This window comes from Nelumbo lutea, chromosome 2 (assembly GCF_056320005.1).
Source record: "Nelumbo lutea isolate HS-2025 chromosome 2, American lotus-T2T, whole genome shotgun sequence".
In the NCBI taxonomy this organism is placed as follows: Eukaryota; Viridiplantae; Streptophyta; class Magnoliopsida; order Proteales; family Nelumbonaceae; genus Nelumbo; species Nelumbo lutea.
The window spans coordinates 102,058,621-102,073,866 of NC_142685.1; the positions used below are offsets into that span (position 1 = coordinate 102,058,621).

The 15,246-nt window shown below is 38.3% G+C and overlaps 1 long non-coding RNA gene across 5 annotated transcripts; it reads right to left on the reverse strand.

Moving 5' to 3' along the window:
* Window positions 1-8,945: 8,945 nt before the first annotated feature.
* LOC148872377 (uncharacterized) lies at window positions 8,946-14,342 on the reverse strand. Of its 5 annotated transcripts, XR_016106975.1 has the most exons (5): window positions 13,985-14,340; window positions 10,826-10,937; window positions 10,663-10,733; window positions 10,510-10,582; window positions 8,946-9,272 (listed from the first exon to the last, which is right to left on the reverse strand). It is a non-coding gene; the product is annotated as an uncharacterized LOC148872377 (long non-coding RNA). The 5 variants fall into 5 exon arrangements; XR_016106973.1 differs by lacking the exon at window positions 8,946-9,272 and having other exon boundaries at window positions 10,398-10,582; window positions 10,826-11,356; window positions 13,985-14,342; XR_016106974.1 differs by lacking the exon at window positions 8,946-9,272 and having other exon boundaries at window positions 10,398-10,582; window positions 10,826-11,359; window positions 13,985-14,342.
* Window positions 14,343-15,246: the final 904 nt, after the last annotated feature.

The window sequence follows — 15,246 nt, forward strand, 5'->3', positions numbered from 1 at the left end:
ATGATCGATCTAAGAATGTCACTATGTTCTGCTTTATGCTTATAACGTATTGACAACCACAGAGACGGACGAAGTGATGGGACATGTTTATTGAGAGGTCATAGGTGATACAATGTTGCTATATTTGGACCGGATGGTTGAACCATGTGAATCAACAGCCAAAATGAAATATTTATCATATGATGTAATGTGATTTATATAATTTTTCTTAATATTAAAACTATCGTTTTTCTTATGTTCTTGAAGTTTCAAAATTAAATCTAAAATTATTTTTTTTCTTTTTTATATTTCCCCCACATCTTCATTTTTGGATAAAATATAAAAATCCCACTTGGACACTGGTTGAAAATCCAAAACTATCCCATTGTTAGACCCAATAGATTGGATGGCGCGGCTGAACCAACTGCTGTTGTAGCAGCAAGAGTATTAACCATTGCTGTTCTTGCTACGAAAGAGGAGGACCAGCTCCGCTCCTGACGAGTGGTGCCACTTAGGGGTATCAATTGGATTGGATTTGGTCCAATACATCCAGCCCAATATGAGTCTGTAATGGATCCAGTTCAATTCAATTCAATAAATATTTTGGAGAATTTTTGATCAGTTCAATGTCTGGGCCATCCAATTTGTTTAAATTTATTTTAATTTAAATTAATTCTAACTCAAACCTGATGCACTGATATCAATATTCTTATATTTTATCAATAGACCAGATATTGACTAAATCCAACTCAATCCAATATAAATTCGTTATGGATGGACCAGGTTTAATCCAATCCAATAAATGTTTTGGACCATTAAGTCTGGACTGGTCCAATTCAAATGTCTTATTGGTCCATTCAATCCATTTAAATTAATTTTGGTCTGAACAGGGTCCAATCCAAAACTGATCCATTGACACCCCCGGTGCCACTAAGAGCTACTAGAAGTGACAGAAAACACAGGAAGGAAGAGATAGAAAGACAAACAAAAAGGAGGTAAATGATATTTGGTCAAATCTTGCCATCTAAAACAAGAGATAAAGTTAAATCTCTAACCCTACTTCCTACCCTTCTTCCTCTTTCAAAGGAGTAGATTGACCAGAGATAATTTCATGCACACCGGGATGGATTACCTATCACAAATGAACATGTCAGTTTTCAGTATAGATGGGCCCAGATAGAACCTACAGTGAACACCGGCATGTTCACTTCTGATAAGCAGCCCAGCCCCGTGTGCATGGTTTTGATGGAGGCCCATCTCATCATATGGGCGAAAGCTCATGGGAAGAATTCAAGATAAGCCAAAGAACTCAAAGAATCCAAGATAATTCAGGAATTCAAGATACATCAAGAATTCAAGAGTCAAAGGTAATTCAAGAATTCAAGATAATTCAAGAATTCAAAATCCATCAAGAATTCAAGAATTCAAGACTTATCAAGAATTCAAGAATCCAAGACTCATCAAGAATTCAAGAATCCAAGACTCATCAAGAATTCAAGAATTCTAGATCCATCAAGAATTCAAGAATTCAAGATAATCCAAGATTCTTGCATTGATAAGATCAAGGGAGATCGGACGGTGGAGATCAAGTCAAGAAGAGTTCGATCCTATCTACAAGTTTGAGATGTTTAGATCAACTAAAATTTAATTTATTTTCCTAGTTCTTTTACAATTTCAATTTCCAGATGTATTATAAATACTGCTATTTTCCAGTTAATGGAATCAATTTCAGACTTCAGATTTTCTCTTCAATTTTTGCCACCTTTTCTCTCTCCTCTAGAGATTTTCGTTTTTGCTTCGCTAGAAGCTGGTATTTGCCCGGTGCTTGCATAGCTGGCCCGGTTTCATTGCTTCAATGCTGCGTCAGGTGGTATCAGAGCAGGAAATTCGCCCAGTCAGATGGCCAACCAAGACGGTAGTAGTCGTAACCCACCCCGTGACGGTGATCAGGGGTTACAAGCTGTTTGGAGAGCAATTGAAGAACAACGCACAACCACACGTAACATCGAGCAGCAATTGGCAGAGATTGCTGGACAACTGCGAACCTTGTTACGGGAGGATGTTCCACGGAATCGGGAAAATCCATACCCAATCGTAGGAGATGACCACGACAGACCACCTGTCAATACTGCGTCCCGACGTCCAGTTCTTGACGATGACAGTGATGATGAGTTCGAATTTGGTGGAGCTCCAGTCTTTCCCGACGATGATAGAAACGACAGAAATTGGCGCAATCAAGGTAATCTCCATCCCCGTATGAACAATGATGAATTTAAACTCAAAGTCGATATTCCTACTTTTAGTGGAGATCTTGGTATAGAAGGACTTCTAGACTGGATCACAGAAGTCGACCGTTTCTTCGAGTACATGGAGATACCCGAAGAACGGAGGGTAAAATTGGTAGCTTTTTGGTTAAAGGGAGGCACATCTGTTTGGTGGGAACGGATGAGGGAGACCCGGATCTGAGAAGGAAGGGGTCCTATTCGAACCTGGAGGCGCATGAAACAGTTAATCAGATGTAGATTACCCCCAAATTATGAACAATACATGTTTGAATCTTACCAGCGGTGTGCGTAGGGTTCCCGTAGCGTTAATGAATATACATCAGAATTTTTAAGATTAGCTAAAAGAAATCAGTTATCTGAAAGTGATAACCAACAGGCAGCCTGTTATCTGAGCGGTTTGAGACTGTCTATCAGAGATAAAATTGGTGTACAGATGGTTCTTAGTGTGCAGGAAGCAAGGAACCTGACCTTGAAAGCAGAATTGATGTTCCAAGAAAAGGCCCGTAATGATAACTACCGCCGGTACAGCGGGAGCGACAACAGACCGGCAACTGTCGACAGAAGCAAATCAGTTTCAGGGGCACAACCTTCTCACCCGGATAATACAGCTAACGTTGGTAAGACCATCATAGGAGGACATACTCGAGGTAATCCTTCCAACCCTCCTAAGCCCAGTAATCCTTATGCAAAGCTTGCTCCATTTCAATGTTTTAAATGCAATGAAGTTGGGCATAGGTCCAGTGACTGTCCAAGAGGAAGGCAGTTAATATGATAAAAAGGGAGAAAGAAGATGTTGAGGAGGAAGTATACTATGGACCTGATGGGGAAGATGAAGAGGGTCCATACGGACATGAAGAGTATACTTGTGTTGTGAGAAAATTAATGCTGTCCCAGAAAAACCAAACAGATTGTTCCGTACCAGATGTACTGTCAAGGGTAAATTATTTGATTTAATTATTGATAGTGGCAGTCAAGAAAATATTATTTGCAGGGATGTAATACAAAAGTTACAACTACTTCCTGAAAAACATCCAAACCCATACACAATTAGGTGGATCAAGGAAGGAGGCGGCATACGGGTGGAGGAACGCTGCAAGGTACCATTTTCCATTGGTAAGTATAATGCTGAAGTCTATTGTGATATTATAGACATGGATGCTTGCCATATCTTGTTAGGTAGGCCTTGGCAATTTGATATAGGTGCAAGACACATGGGTAGGAAGAATACCTACAAACTTGGAAAAGAGGGTATTCGTTACACTTTGTTACTCATGGCTGAAAAGAATGTTCCAAAGGCCCCAAAAACAAATGAGGAAAATTTCTTTACTATTACACATCATCATACTGAATTTATAAAAGAATGTAAGGATACCTACGATGTACATTTGTGGAAGGGAGAAAATATGAATGAAACACTGGAGGAAAATAAAATTCCAATGGAAGTGCAGGGACTACTTGATGAGTTCCATGATGTAGTTCCAGATGAGTTACCAAATGAACTCCCACCCATGTGAGATATACAGCTTCACGTTGATCCTCCAAAAACACTCATGTGTGGTCTAAGGTCGTATCAGAAACAACCCCTTTATTGGATGACAGAATCGGAGAAGGGAATTGATGTTGAGCAAGCGGCCAAAACACTTCATCCATGTTGGACAGCCTACCGTATATGTGACAAGAGAGCGTCTGCAATCTATGTTAACAAATTCTCAAGGACAGCTACTACACAATTTCCCAGTGCAACCAAAATGACTAGAGGAGGGATTTTAGCAGATGCTATGAGACTTGGAAAGACGGTGATGACCATTGGTTTAATACTTGCTGACCTTCATCGCTACCTACCAGAGACGACACTCATATATCCTAGCCACGACTCGGGGTCGAGTCTTTTCCAAGTGGGGGAGAATGATGGAGGCCCATCTCATCATATGGGCGACAACTCATGGGAAGAATTCAAGATAAGCTAAAGAACTCAAAGAATCCAAAATAATTCAGGAATTCAAGATACATCAAGAATTCAAGAGTCCAAGGTAATTCAAGAATTCGAGATAATTCAAGAATTCAAGACTCATCAAGAATTCAAGAATCCAAGACTCATCAAGAATTCAAGAATTCTAGATCCATCAAGAATTCAAGAATTCAAGATAATCCAAGATTCCTGGATGGATAAGATCAAGGGAGATCGGACAGTGGAGATCAAGTCAAGAAGAGTTCGATCCTATCTACAAGTTTGAGATGTTTAGATCAACTACAAATTTAATTTCTTTTCCTAGTTCTTTTACAATTTCAATTTCCAGATGTATTATAAATACTGCTATTTTCTAGTTAATGGAATCAATTTCAAACTTCAGATTTTACTTCAGATTTTTTCTTCAATTTTTCCACCTTTTCTCTCTCCTCTAGAGACTTTCGTTTTTGTTTCGCTAGAAGCTAGTATTCGCCCGGTGCTTGCATAGCCAGCCCGGTTTCATTGCTTCCACGCTGCGTCATGTTTTGTCTCCAACTCATCCGGAATGCTCTTTCTCATGCCATATCATGCACAAAACTTTTTCCCCAAATACCCATCAAAAAGGTATATAAATGGTTCAAAGTTTTTCAAATGTTTTCAACACTCTTCTCGTTTCTTTGTTATCTCTCATTGTGCTCTCTCCTCCTCACCTTCCTAGGGTTTTTCATCTCTCCTAAATGGTTCCTTAATTATTATCTCCCCTTGCGGGTTTGACCTTCTATTTAGGTCAATTGGAGATGGAATTTGTCAGGGATAACACCAAGTTTAAACAGTGGAGTTTGTGTTTCACCTCCAGCATTGCATACAACATTTTCAGGCGATGGAGTTTGTGATTCATCTCTAGCACTGCATAAGGATTCTTTTGCTTTGGGCGAGGGGTTTGGAGGATTTCTTTGGAAATGGATTTTGAGGGTGTGATACTTGAGGCCCCATTAACTTCTATTGACACGAAGAGGCTGACGGGAATCAGAGATGAAAATTTTGATGATCAATTGTGGAAGAGGAGGAGAGGGGCTTTGGATGAAAACATGAAGAAGATTGGGGACAAAATCATAGTGTTGAGATTGTGGGTTTTGAGTGCCTAAAAGACTTATATGCCCAGGATGAAGACTTCCAACAGGTATGGGAGAAATGTGTAAATAAGCAGCCAGCAGAGGACTTCTTTATTTATGATGGGTTCCTTATGAAAGGGGAACAGTTGTGTATCCCTTGCACCTCCCTCCGCGAAAAGATCATTAGGGATTTGCATGGGGTGGATTAACAGGACATTTGGGGAGGGATAAAACAGTAGAAGCAGTTAAGGGGCGATATTACTAGCCGAAATTAAGAAGGGACGTGTCTACCATTGTAAGCAGGTGCTATGTTTGTCAGACAGCTAAGGGACAAACCCAGAACACAGGTCTCTACATGCCCCTACCCGTTCCTACTACTATATGGGAAGACCTGTCCATGGATTTTGTGCTAGGCTTGCCAAAGACCCAGAGGAACATGGACTCTGTCTTCGTGGTGGTTGATAGGTTCTCAAAAATGGCTCACTTCCTCCCATGCAAGAAAAAAACAGATGCATCCGCTACAGCCAAATTGTTTTTCAGGGAGATTGTCCGCTTGCATGGGGTACCCAAGACCATCACATCAGATCGTGACACACGGTTCCTCAGTCACTTTTGGATGACCCTGTGGAGGTTGTTTGATTCGTCACTTAATTTCAGCAGTACATCCCACCCGTAGATAGATGGACAGACAGAAGTGGTAAACCGGACCTTAGAGAATCTAATTCGCAGTATATGTCGGGAGAGGCCCAAATAGTGGGATTTCGCTATAGTCCAGGCCAAGTTCGCCTATAACAATGCAGTGCATAGCTCTACAGGCAGATCCCCATTCTCCATCGTGTATATGAAGGTTCCTAACCATGCATTGGATTTAGTGAAGCTACCTAGAGTACTTAGCGCCAGTACCTCAGCAGAACAGATCCAGTCCGTCCAAGAGGCCGTGAAGCAGAAAGTAGAGCAGACTAACGCCAAGTACAAGATGGCCGCAGACAAGCGCCGCCGGCCTCAAGTGTTTGATGTAGGTGATGAGGTTATGGTCTTCTTAAGAAAAGAAATGATTCCCGTAGGTACGTACAACAAGTTGAACCCTCGGAAGTATGGTCCATACAAGATCAGTGACAATGCCTATGTAGTGGACCTACCAGATCATATGGGTATATCCAAGACCTTCAACGTTGCTGACCTTCATCGGTATTTGCCAGAGATCACACTTGCCTATCCTAGTCACGACTCGGGGTCGAGTTCTCTCCAAGTGGGGGAGAATGATGGAGGCCCATCATAAGGCCCATCTCACCCTAGGGGCGACAGCTCCTAGGATAAGGTTAAATCAAGATACTCCCAAGATTAGCAAGACTTCCAAGATTATCAAGAAATCAAGATCAGAATTCCAACAAGACTCCAAGAAGCATCAAGATTAGCAAGACTTCCCAGATTCATGCATAAGGAGAGCCAAGGAGATCGGACGGTGGAAGATCAAGCCCAAGAATTCCAAGAAGGTTCGACCTTATCAGGACAGCCCAAGAGGATCAAGATCAAGATCAAGAAAGTCTAAGATTCATGTTCTTTCCTAATTACCTTACAACTTCCAAGATGTATTATAAATATTGATAATTTTCAGTTAATAGACACTTCATATTTTCAGAATTTCTTCAAGTTCTCTTCTTTGAGTTTCCGCCACCTTTTCTCTCTCCTAGAGAGATCGGTGTTCTTCGCTAGGAGCTAGCGATTGCCCGGTGCTTGCATAGTCAGCTCCGGTTTCCATTGCTTCCATGCTGCGTCAGAGTGAGACCCGAGGCCCCATTAACTTCTATTGACAAGAAGAGACTGACGGAAATCAGAGATGAAAACTTTGATGATCAATTGTGGAAGAGGAGGAGAGGGGCCTTGGATGGAAACATGAAGAAGGTTGGGGAGAAAATCACATATGTTCCCCACAGAGCGTGTCCCACAACTCCCCACAGCACATTCCAATTGTGTATTGGGAACATCTCCGAATGACAAGTATAGGAGATGTCCCCAATGCAAGCTAAGATGTACATGTGGGGTGCAGATGTCAGATCTGTGTGATTGCGATCTCTTGCAGGAAAAGAAAGAAAGGCCTTTATAAATAAAGACTAAAAGATGCAGAATTCGGCTTTGGATTAGAGCTTCTACATTGAGAATGAAGCTGAAGATGAAGAAAAGGCATAGGGTAAGGAGAGGGAGACGAGGACGATTTGGATTCAGAGTTCATCATGCTTAATTTTGAAACAACAACCACCTTGTTTGCTATAGAGATGGGACTGCACATTCAAATAAATATTATCACCTTAAAAATTTGAAGAAAAATGAAGGGCAAATTATCTTTTTATATTTCTATCAATGGGCAAATGTCATAATAAACTTAAGTATAATACTTTAAATGATTTTTGAAATAATAGGGTAAGCAGGTCAAACGATTGAACCAGATGATTGAACCATTGGACCCGTGACCCGATAACGAAAGGGTTCTACATTCAGTCCGGCAGCCCCAGTCTGATGATAGATGAGGTACTGCGTCAGCTCTTCTGGTCTCGCTCAACACGTTGGCGTTCTTTTTTGAATTGCAATTCAAAGCTTCTCCTCTCAACATACAAACATTAAAGCTTAAAAAGTTAAAGTAAAAGCCAAAAAGGCACTTTAGCTCCATTACGGACCCTTCTAAATCAAATCTTATCATTAAATCCATCCAAACCTTTTAGCCCTTTTACAGACGTGCATCTTTAAAGTTAGGACCCGTTTGGGAGGACTTAACTCTTTCAGCTGTTTGAATAAACTATTGGAAATGGCCTTCTAGGAAGGGCTTTATAAATGGTTATACGATGATCGAATTCGGCTCTCTGTGTTTTTATCCCAAACATTACTCGTAGACTTTTCTGAGTGGATTCCACTTCACAAAGCCAATAGTCACAAGTCCTGACCCTAACAATCCCCCCAAAGAGCACTCAAGGAAATTGTGATGTCATCCAACTTTGATGGAATAATTGGAATCCAAATTAATTTGTTTTGGTAGGAATTGGAATCCAGTTTGAATTGAGTTATCAATTCAATTATTGGTATCTTTAAGCTTAGATCTGCATGCAAGGAAAGTAAGCAAGGTTTTTAAAATTGAATCAGGCAACTAATCGGTCAGGGGTTCAAAATGGATGGCTGTTCTGATAAAAAATAAAAAATCATTGGATGGTTCAAATGGTTTGACCACTCGAATCAATAATTTACTGACCAAATTAATAGTTTTTAACAAAATAACGGTTCTGAGATAAAATGGAAGTATGAAACTGATTGCCTGACTGATTTCCAATTTTTCTAGTCTGACCATTCAGTCTGGTCTGGTTTTGAAAACCATGGAAGTAAGTGAATGTTCTAACTTCAATTGCAGAAATTGGGATCGGAAAAAGAATGAGAATAAATATTTGAAGTGGTCTAGCCATACAGGAGCAGTATAACCCCTATGATTTTGTTTTTTCAAATAAAAACAACTGTTACATCAATAAACTTAATTATATTGATTTTTGCTGATGTGGCAATTATTTTTATTGGTCAGAGAATTGATGATTCGGTTGGCTAATACAGCGGTGCATGCAATGTATCGGAGTACAAGGGCTGATGCGGCAATTATTTTTATTCATTTGTACTAGTGTAAATGTATCTGAGTGCAAAATTACAAATAGGATGGGTGCTACTTTTACTATTACATAACATTGCACTAAATCGTAATCAGCAAATAAAAAATTCTGCAGAAAAAAACTGCAGGAACAAAATCAGCAAATCGTAATCCTGTTCATAGGTAACCAGCAGACCAAGAGATGGCAAACTTTCTCCAGAAAACAAAACTGCAGGAAAAACCAAATGCATGCCTGTCACTTTGGAGTGCCCAATTCCTCAGAAAAACCAAATCCAAGAGCATTTTTTGAAACACCAAAAGATGGAGCTCTGCCAAATGTGGAAAACACAGAAAAATGCCATATCAGAAATAAAAAATTATGATTTTTTTTTTCTGTTATTTAACCAAGAAAAAAAATGAACACATTGTCTTGCTAGAATATATGTCCAATAGGTCATTTTCTGTTTTCTGGAGTGTTTGGAGGGAGCATAATAGCAGGATTTCAGAATACTTGTGAACAACGATCTAATAGCAGATTTGATGGTTCAACTGGTTGATTTGCTTTGAGAAATAATGAGGTAGACTCGGATCAAATCCGAATCCGAACTGAGACCCCACCATCCAATTAAATTTCGGGTCAGATTTGGATTTGAAGTTCCAATAGTTGGATCAGATTTGGATGTGCTTGGATCTGAATTGAATCCGACCTGATTACAGCCGCGAGTGTAATAAAGAAATCAAGGGATATTGAGCTTTGGATACAAAGAAACTTTGGAAAAGAATATCATAACCTCTTCTCCATTTGTTTCATCATTATTCTTCTCTTGGACTCTAAGATAATCATACCAACAAAACTTTAATGAACAGAACATTGAAAGGGAAAAAGCAATCTATGCTAACAGGTTGTTCACGACAAGTCTTTCTCCTAAACAAACTCTCACCTTAAAGACATTCAAGTGGGATGGCCTCACTTACAAGCAATGAATTGAAATTTGAAATTATGATGTTAAGTTTGTTGAGAAGCCAATTTTTAGGCTTATCATGATTCGAGTTAGGATGCAAATTTTGTACCCTATTCAGACTTGGATGTGTCTGTTTGTACTTTGTGTACATGCAGGTGCAAAGGGTTGCTTCATTTGAAGAATCTCAATTACAATGGTTTTGAGATCAGATATGGGCCCATTCAAATGTGTTCTCTGTGTGTACACATACAAGTGAAAAATTGGGTTGCTCCATTTGAAAGAATTTCATCTACACTGGGCTTGAGTTCAAAAGGTGGCCCATTCAAAATTTTAAAATGCTCAACCCAATCTGACCCAAATTGCACCCCTAATAAAATGTGGTAAGTCCTAAGAAGTCTAACTCCGTCAATGTAAAAGTCCTTAGTTAATGGGCTGATAATCTCACATAAAGATGGGATCTTTATGGGGAAAACATGGAATTTCAAATTTTCCAAAATTGGCCCAAGTAGAAAACAATATTTCATGTAAGAAAACTGGTTTTCTCTAAAATTACGTTAAAACAATCACGCCAAATAGGTTTCCAACAAATTGGAAAATGTATTACTTGATCCAAAGTACACAAATGCAGTTCCATCTCACTCAAACAACTTTCTACTTCAATCCACAGCCCCACTTTCCTAAAACAATAAAGAAAAACCAAGAATTAGTATATAGAGTTTAAGTTAAAACTATATCAGAATCATCACTATTTAAATACCTCATCATCTATATTTGAATCATCACTATTGATGGTGTTATAAGTGCAAGGATCCTCGCCAACATGAGCATCTACATAAAAGAAAAAAGTTAATTATAAAGGTGAAATAATGAGCATTCATTTTTTTTTTCAATATATAAAGATTCAATTTAAATAACATTACCTTGAATTTCATGCACCAACCAATTTTGAGGCTTCCAATGTGTTGGCATGAAATTTACTAAGATGTGGACTTACTAGCCTTCCCCCAATGCTAAAGGCAGACTCTGAAGCAACTGTGGAAATAAGAATAGCTAGCACATCACTGGCAATTGTTTGTAAGTAGGATACTTGAATCCATTTGACTTCCACCAAGATAAAATATCAAAGTTCTGAATACTAGGGAGTATATTTTCTTTCAAATAATGGTCCAACTCTGACTTCACAATCAAATTACTTGAGCTCCTATTAACAAACAAGTCATAATTGGAAAGCGGATCTTTTTCTTCCATATCAATGTTTTCAGATGTGTAAACTGGACTAACTAAAGTTTCACTACTATGTCCAAATTCTTTATAATTGGATTTGGATTGATACTCATGAAGCAAGTCATAACACAACTGACGAATCCTCTTAATCTCATCCAATGCACCATCCGCATATATCATAGGAAAATAATATTCCATCAAATTCACCTTATATCTTGAATCCAATACTGCTGCCACACCCAAAATGACATTAATCATACACCAATACTTGTTAAATTTCTCCAACATTTTCAATGCCATATTCCTTACAATTTCATATGAACATCTAAGACATTGAGATAATGTTATTCTAATCTCACAAACTTTGGGAAAATATAAATTTGATGTAGGATACTTATTTCCTGAAAATAACTTAGTCACTTTATAAAACAACTTTAACCTCCCACAAATTTCCTTTGCCAACTCTCATTCTTCTTCACTTGTCAAACATTTATATTGTGATTCACGTTGCCTTGAGCAAGAGAAAACATCCTTATAAATTAAAGTAGTATAAAGCATCTCATATGTTGAATTCCATTTGGTTTTACGATAAGGAGATAACTTCTTACTACTTTGAATTTGCAACTGTAGGGATATCTCCTCAAACTTTTGTTCTCTTTTGGGGATTGCTTTCCTTTCCAACACATAATACTGTCATGAATTTTTTCAATAGCATCTCCAATCACAACTAATCCATATTGTACAATCAAGTTAAGTATATGTGCACAAGAATGTATATGCAAGAATTTTCCATCCAACATAAGTGAATTCATAGAAAGCTTATCTATACTATCATTGAAAATGGCATCATTTGTAGTGCAATTATTAACAGTAATTGTAGATAACTTTCTATCAATATTTCAATCTAAAAAACATTCCACTAACATATTTGCAAGAACCTCTTTTGTGTGTGGACAAGGCACAGAAACAAACCTATAACAATAAATAAAATAAAAAAAGCTAAGTAACAAAAGTAAATATTAAAAGATGGTAAAACTTACTTAAGAATAGTAAATACTATTAATGAATTATTATATTAAAAAAGACAGGTTGAGAGATCTATATCTTGGGTTTGGGGTAAGGCGGGCTATGTCCTCTCCTGTAATACCTTTTTATATTTGATATTGATTGATAAAATTATAAGGTAGTCGTCCCTCCACCTAGAGTAAAGTTTGGGGATAAAAAAATTATATTAAAAAGGCATATCTTATAATTCGACTTTGTAAAACCCAATTGGCATAAATGAAATGTGTTGTGACGGACATGAACCCTTTCTTTTGATTATTAGTAGTCCACATGTCAGTTATGATGGCTACTCTGCTCTCATTCTTCTCCAACAACTTAATTGTCTTTTTTTTTTCTTGTTCAAAAATCTTCAAAATATCTTTTTTAATTGTATTTCTCAAAACCACTATAAATGTAGGTTGTAGACTATATGAGCACCTCTTAAATCTAATGTGGTTGATCATAGAGAGAGGATACTCATGTAGAATGGTCATATTAGTATGTTCTCTCCTTGAGTTTTCTGGATCAAAGGTGTTGTATGTGACTTTAAATTTTTCATCCTTCTTATTTTGACTTGCCCCCAAACATTGTTGCCTTATATCCTGTTGATTATGCCTTGGGCACCCATGCAAATGCTCGTGCAAATGTTTAGTTTCATTTCTTGATTCCCCACTAGGCTTCTTATTACAGTAGTTACAAGCTGCCTTGACTTGTCCATCAATAGTTACTAATAGAAATGACTGTTTTTAGATGTTGCCTCTAAAGTTGTGGTACTTGAACTTCTTTTGCCAACACCATTCATAGAACTTGAAGATAGAGGAGCTATTGTAGTTGTATCATTTTCATTTAACGTTGAAGCAAGAGACGAGATAGCACTTTGGATAGCCGGGACTGGTAGAGAGTGAATTATCTCCTTGTCCAGACATCAAGATTCAAGACTAACCTTAAACTTAACAATACCATTGGTAAATACATTTTTTTTATGGATGGTAGATTTTCAAATGTTATGAAAGGAGAACAGACTTCTTTACCTGTTAACGTTTGCCATAATAAAACCAATCCATTAAAATATGCTTGCTGTTGTACTCCTATTATGCTACTTTAGATTATGTGCAAATTTTATTGCTGTTTGTTTGTCATGGTATAGTCCTGTAGGACCATCAATAACAACTCCCAACTATCCCAGGAGAGTGTTTTCTTATTCATGATACTAGATTACCGCTAACAAATGTATAATAATCTAAATTAGTTTGCTTTGAAACTTTCACCATAATAAAAACCTTCTTGTCAACCAAATTTTACCACTAGACCAAGCAATGGTGTCTTAATTGGCTACACTAATAAGTGCACACACAATATTTCCTTTACTGGTCGAGTTAGGAAGCAATGTTCTAGTTACTTCTCACAGCCCCTTGCAGTAGCTGTGCATTTTAAATATCTCCTATAAATAAAAACAATTAAGTGTGGAGGTATTCTCAATGAAGGGGCTGTGAAGACGATGTGAGGATAGCCCCTTGTAGTAGTTGTGTTTCTCACTTGCAGCAGCTGTGAAGACGATTTGTTCCCCCAGTACATCACTTTGGGTAGTGAATGCATTCGATTTTGCTCAAAAAAAAAAATGAATGCACAACATCACTTTGGATTTCTTGGGTGAAAGAACAATGTGGTAAGCATGCAAGCCATGTGCATTGTCAAAGAAACTTGTAAAAACTTTTTTAGCTTGCAAATAACAAAAACAATAATATAAATATAACCCAGTGAGAATAACCCTGCAAGTGAGAAACATGGTGATAAACTGAGAATGAGAGTACCGACTACCGAATTGAGAATGAGAATAACTCTGTGCTACGGTGGTTGGCGGTCGGCAGTTCTATGGTGGCGGCGGTGCCCAACGATTGGCAGATGAATGGAGAGCAAGAATTGAAGAAGATTGTAGACTGGGAAACTGAGAAGTCTCGAAGACGAAGACTGAACTGAAAACCACTACAGACTGAGCCACAACTCTGTGCTACGACAGTCGGCGGTTCTACGGTGGCAGCGATGCCCGGTGGTCGGCATTTGTGCGGAGGTTGAAGGTCTCTGAGTCTCTGTATGTGGCTATGTGTGAACTGCGGTTCTGCGAGCGAAGGTTGAAGTTGAATAGTGGAACTGAAGGAAACACGAAATTACTCTTACCCTAATACGTTTAATACATTATATAGATAAGGGTATAGTTACAACCGGGGTTGGGGTGGGTTCGTGATTTATAGGTAGACCCCATTCCCACCCCGTCCTGGTTCGAGGCAAAAAAATTGCCAAACCCGACTTGTATGCATTTGTGACCGGGGAAAATCGGCCCCATTCGGGGCAGGTCAGATCAGAGACCTAATTTTTTGGGTAAAATTGCCATCCCTAGTAGGCATAATTAAGGGTGTCAATGGTCCAGTTTTGGATTGGACCCCATCCTATCCAAAATCAATTTGGACAAATTGGACAGATCAACAAGACATATTGAATTGGACCAATCCAGTTCAAAATCTTTATTTGATTAGATTGGACCTGGTCTGTCCATAACAAATTTATATTGGATTGGGTTAGATTAAACCAATATCTGATCCATTGATATAAGATAGGAATATGTGTGTCAATGGACTGGGTTTGGGCTGAAATCAATCTAAATTAAAATAAATTTGAATAGATTAGACGGTCTAGACATTGAATTGGACCAGTCCAAATTGATCCAAAACATTCATTGGATTGGATTGGACCAGATCCATTGTAATAGACTTACATTGGATTGGACCCAGATTGGACCAAATCCAATCCAATTGACACCCTATCTATAATGATGTGTGGATTGGTGTGGGTAGGAGATCCAAACACCTCGAGCTGACTTGATCAATAATGAAAATGGGAATGGCGTAATTTCAGCATTCCAATTTTTACGCAATATTTAATAATAGAAAAAGTAGGTAAGATGACTTGGTCTAAAGTATCTTTTAATTATAAAGTATCACTAGCAACCAAAATTCTAAAAATTGTGGATGCTTTAATAACACATCAACTGCATTTGGCTTAGTTTATGCCTAGTTTA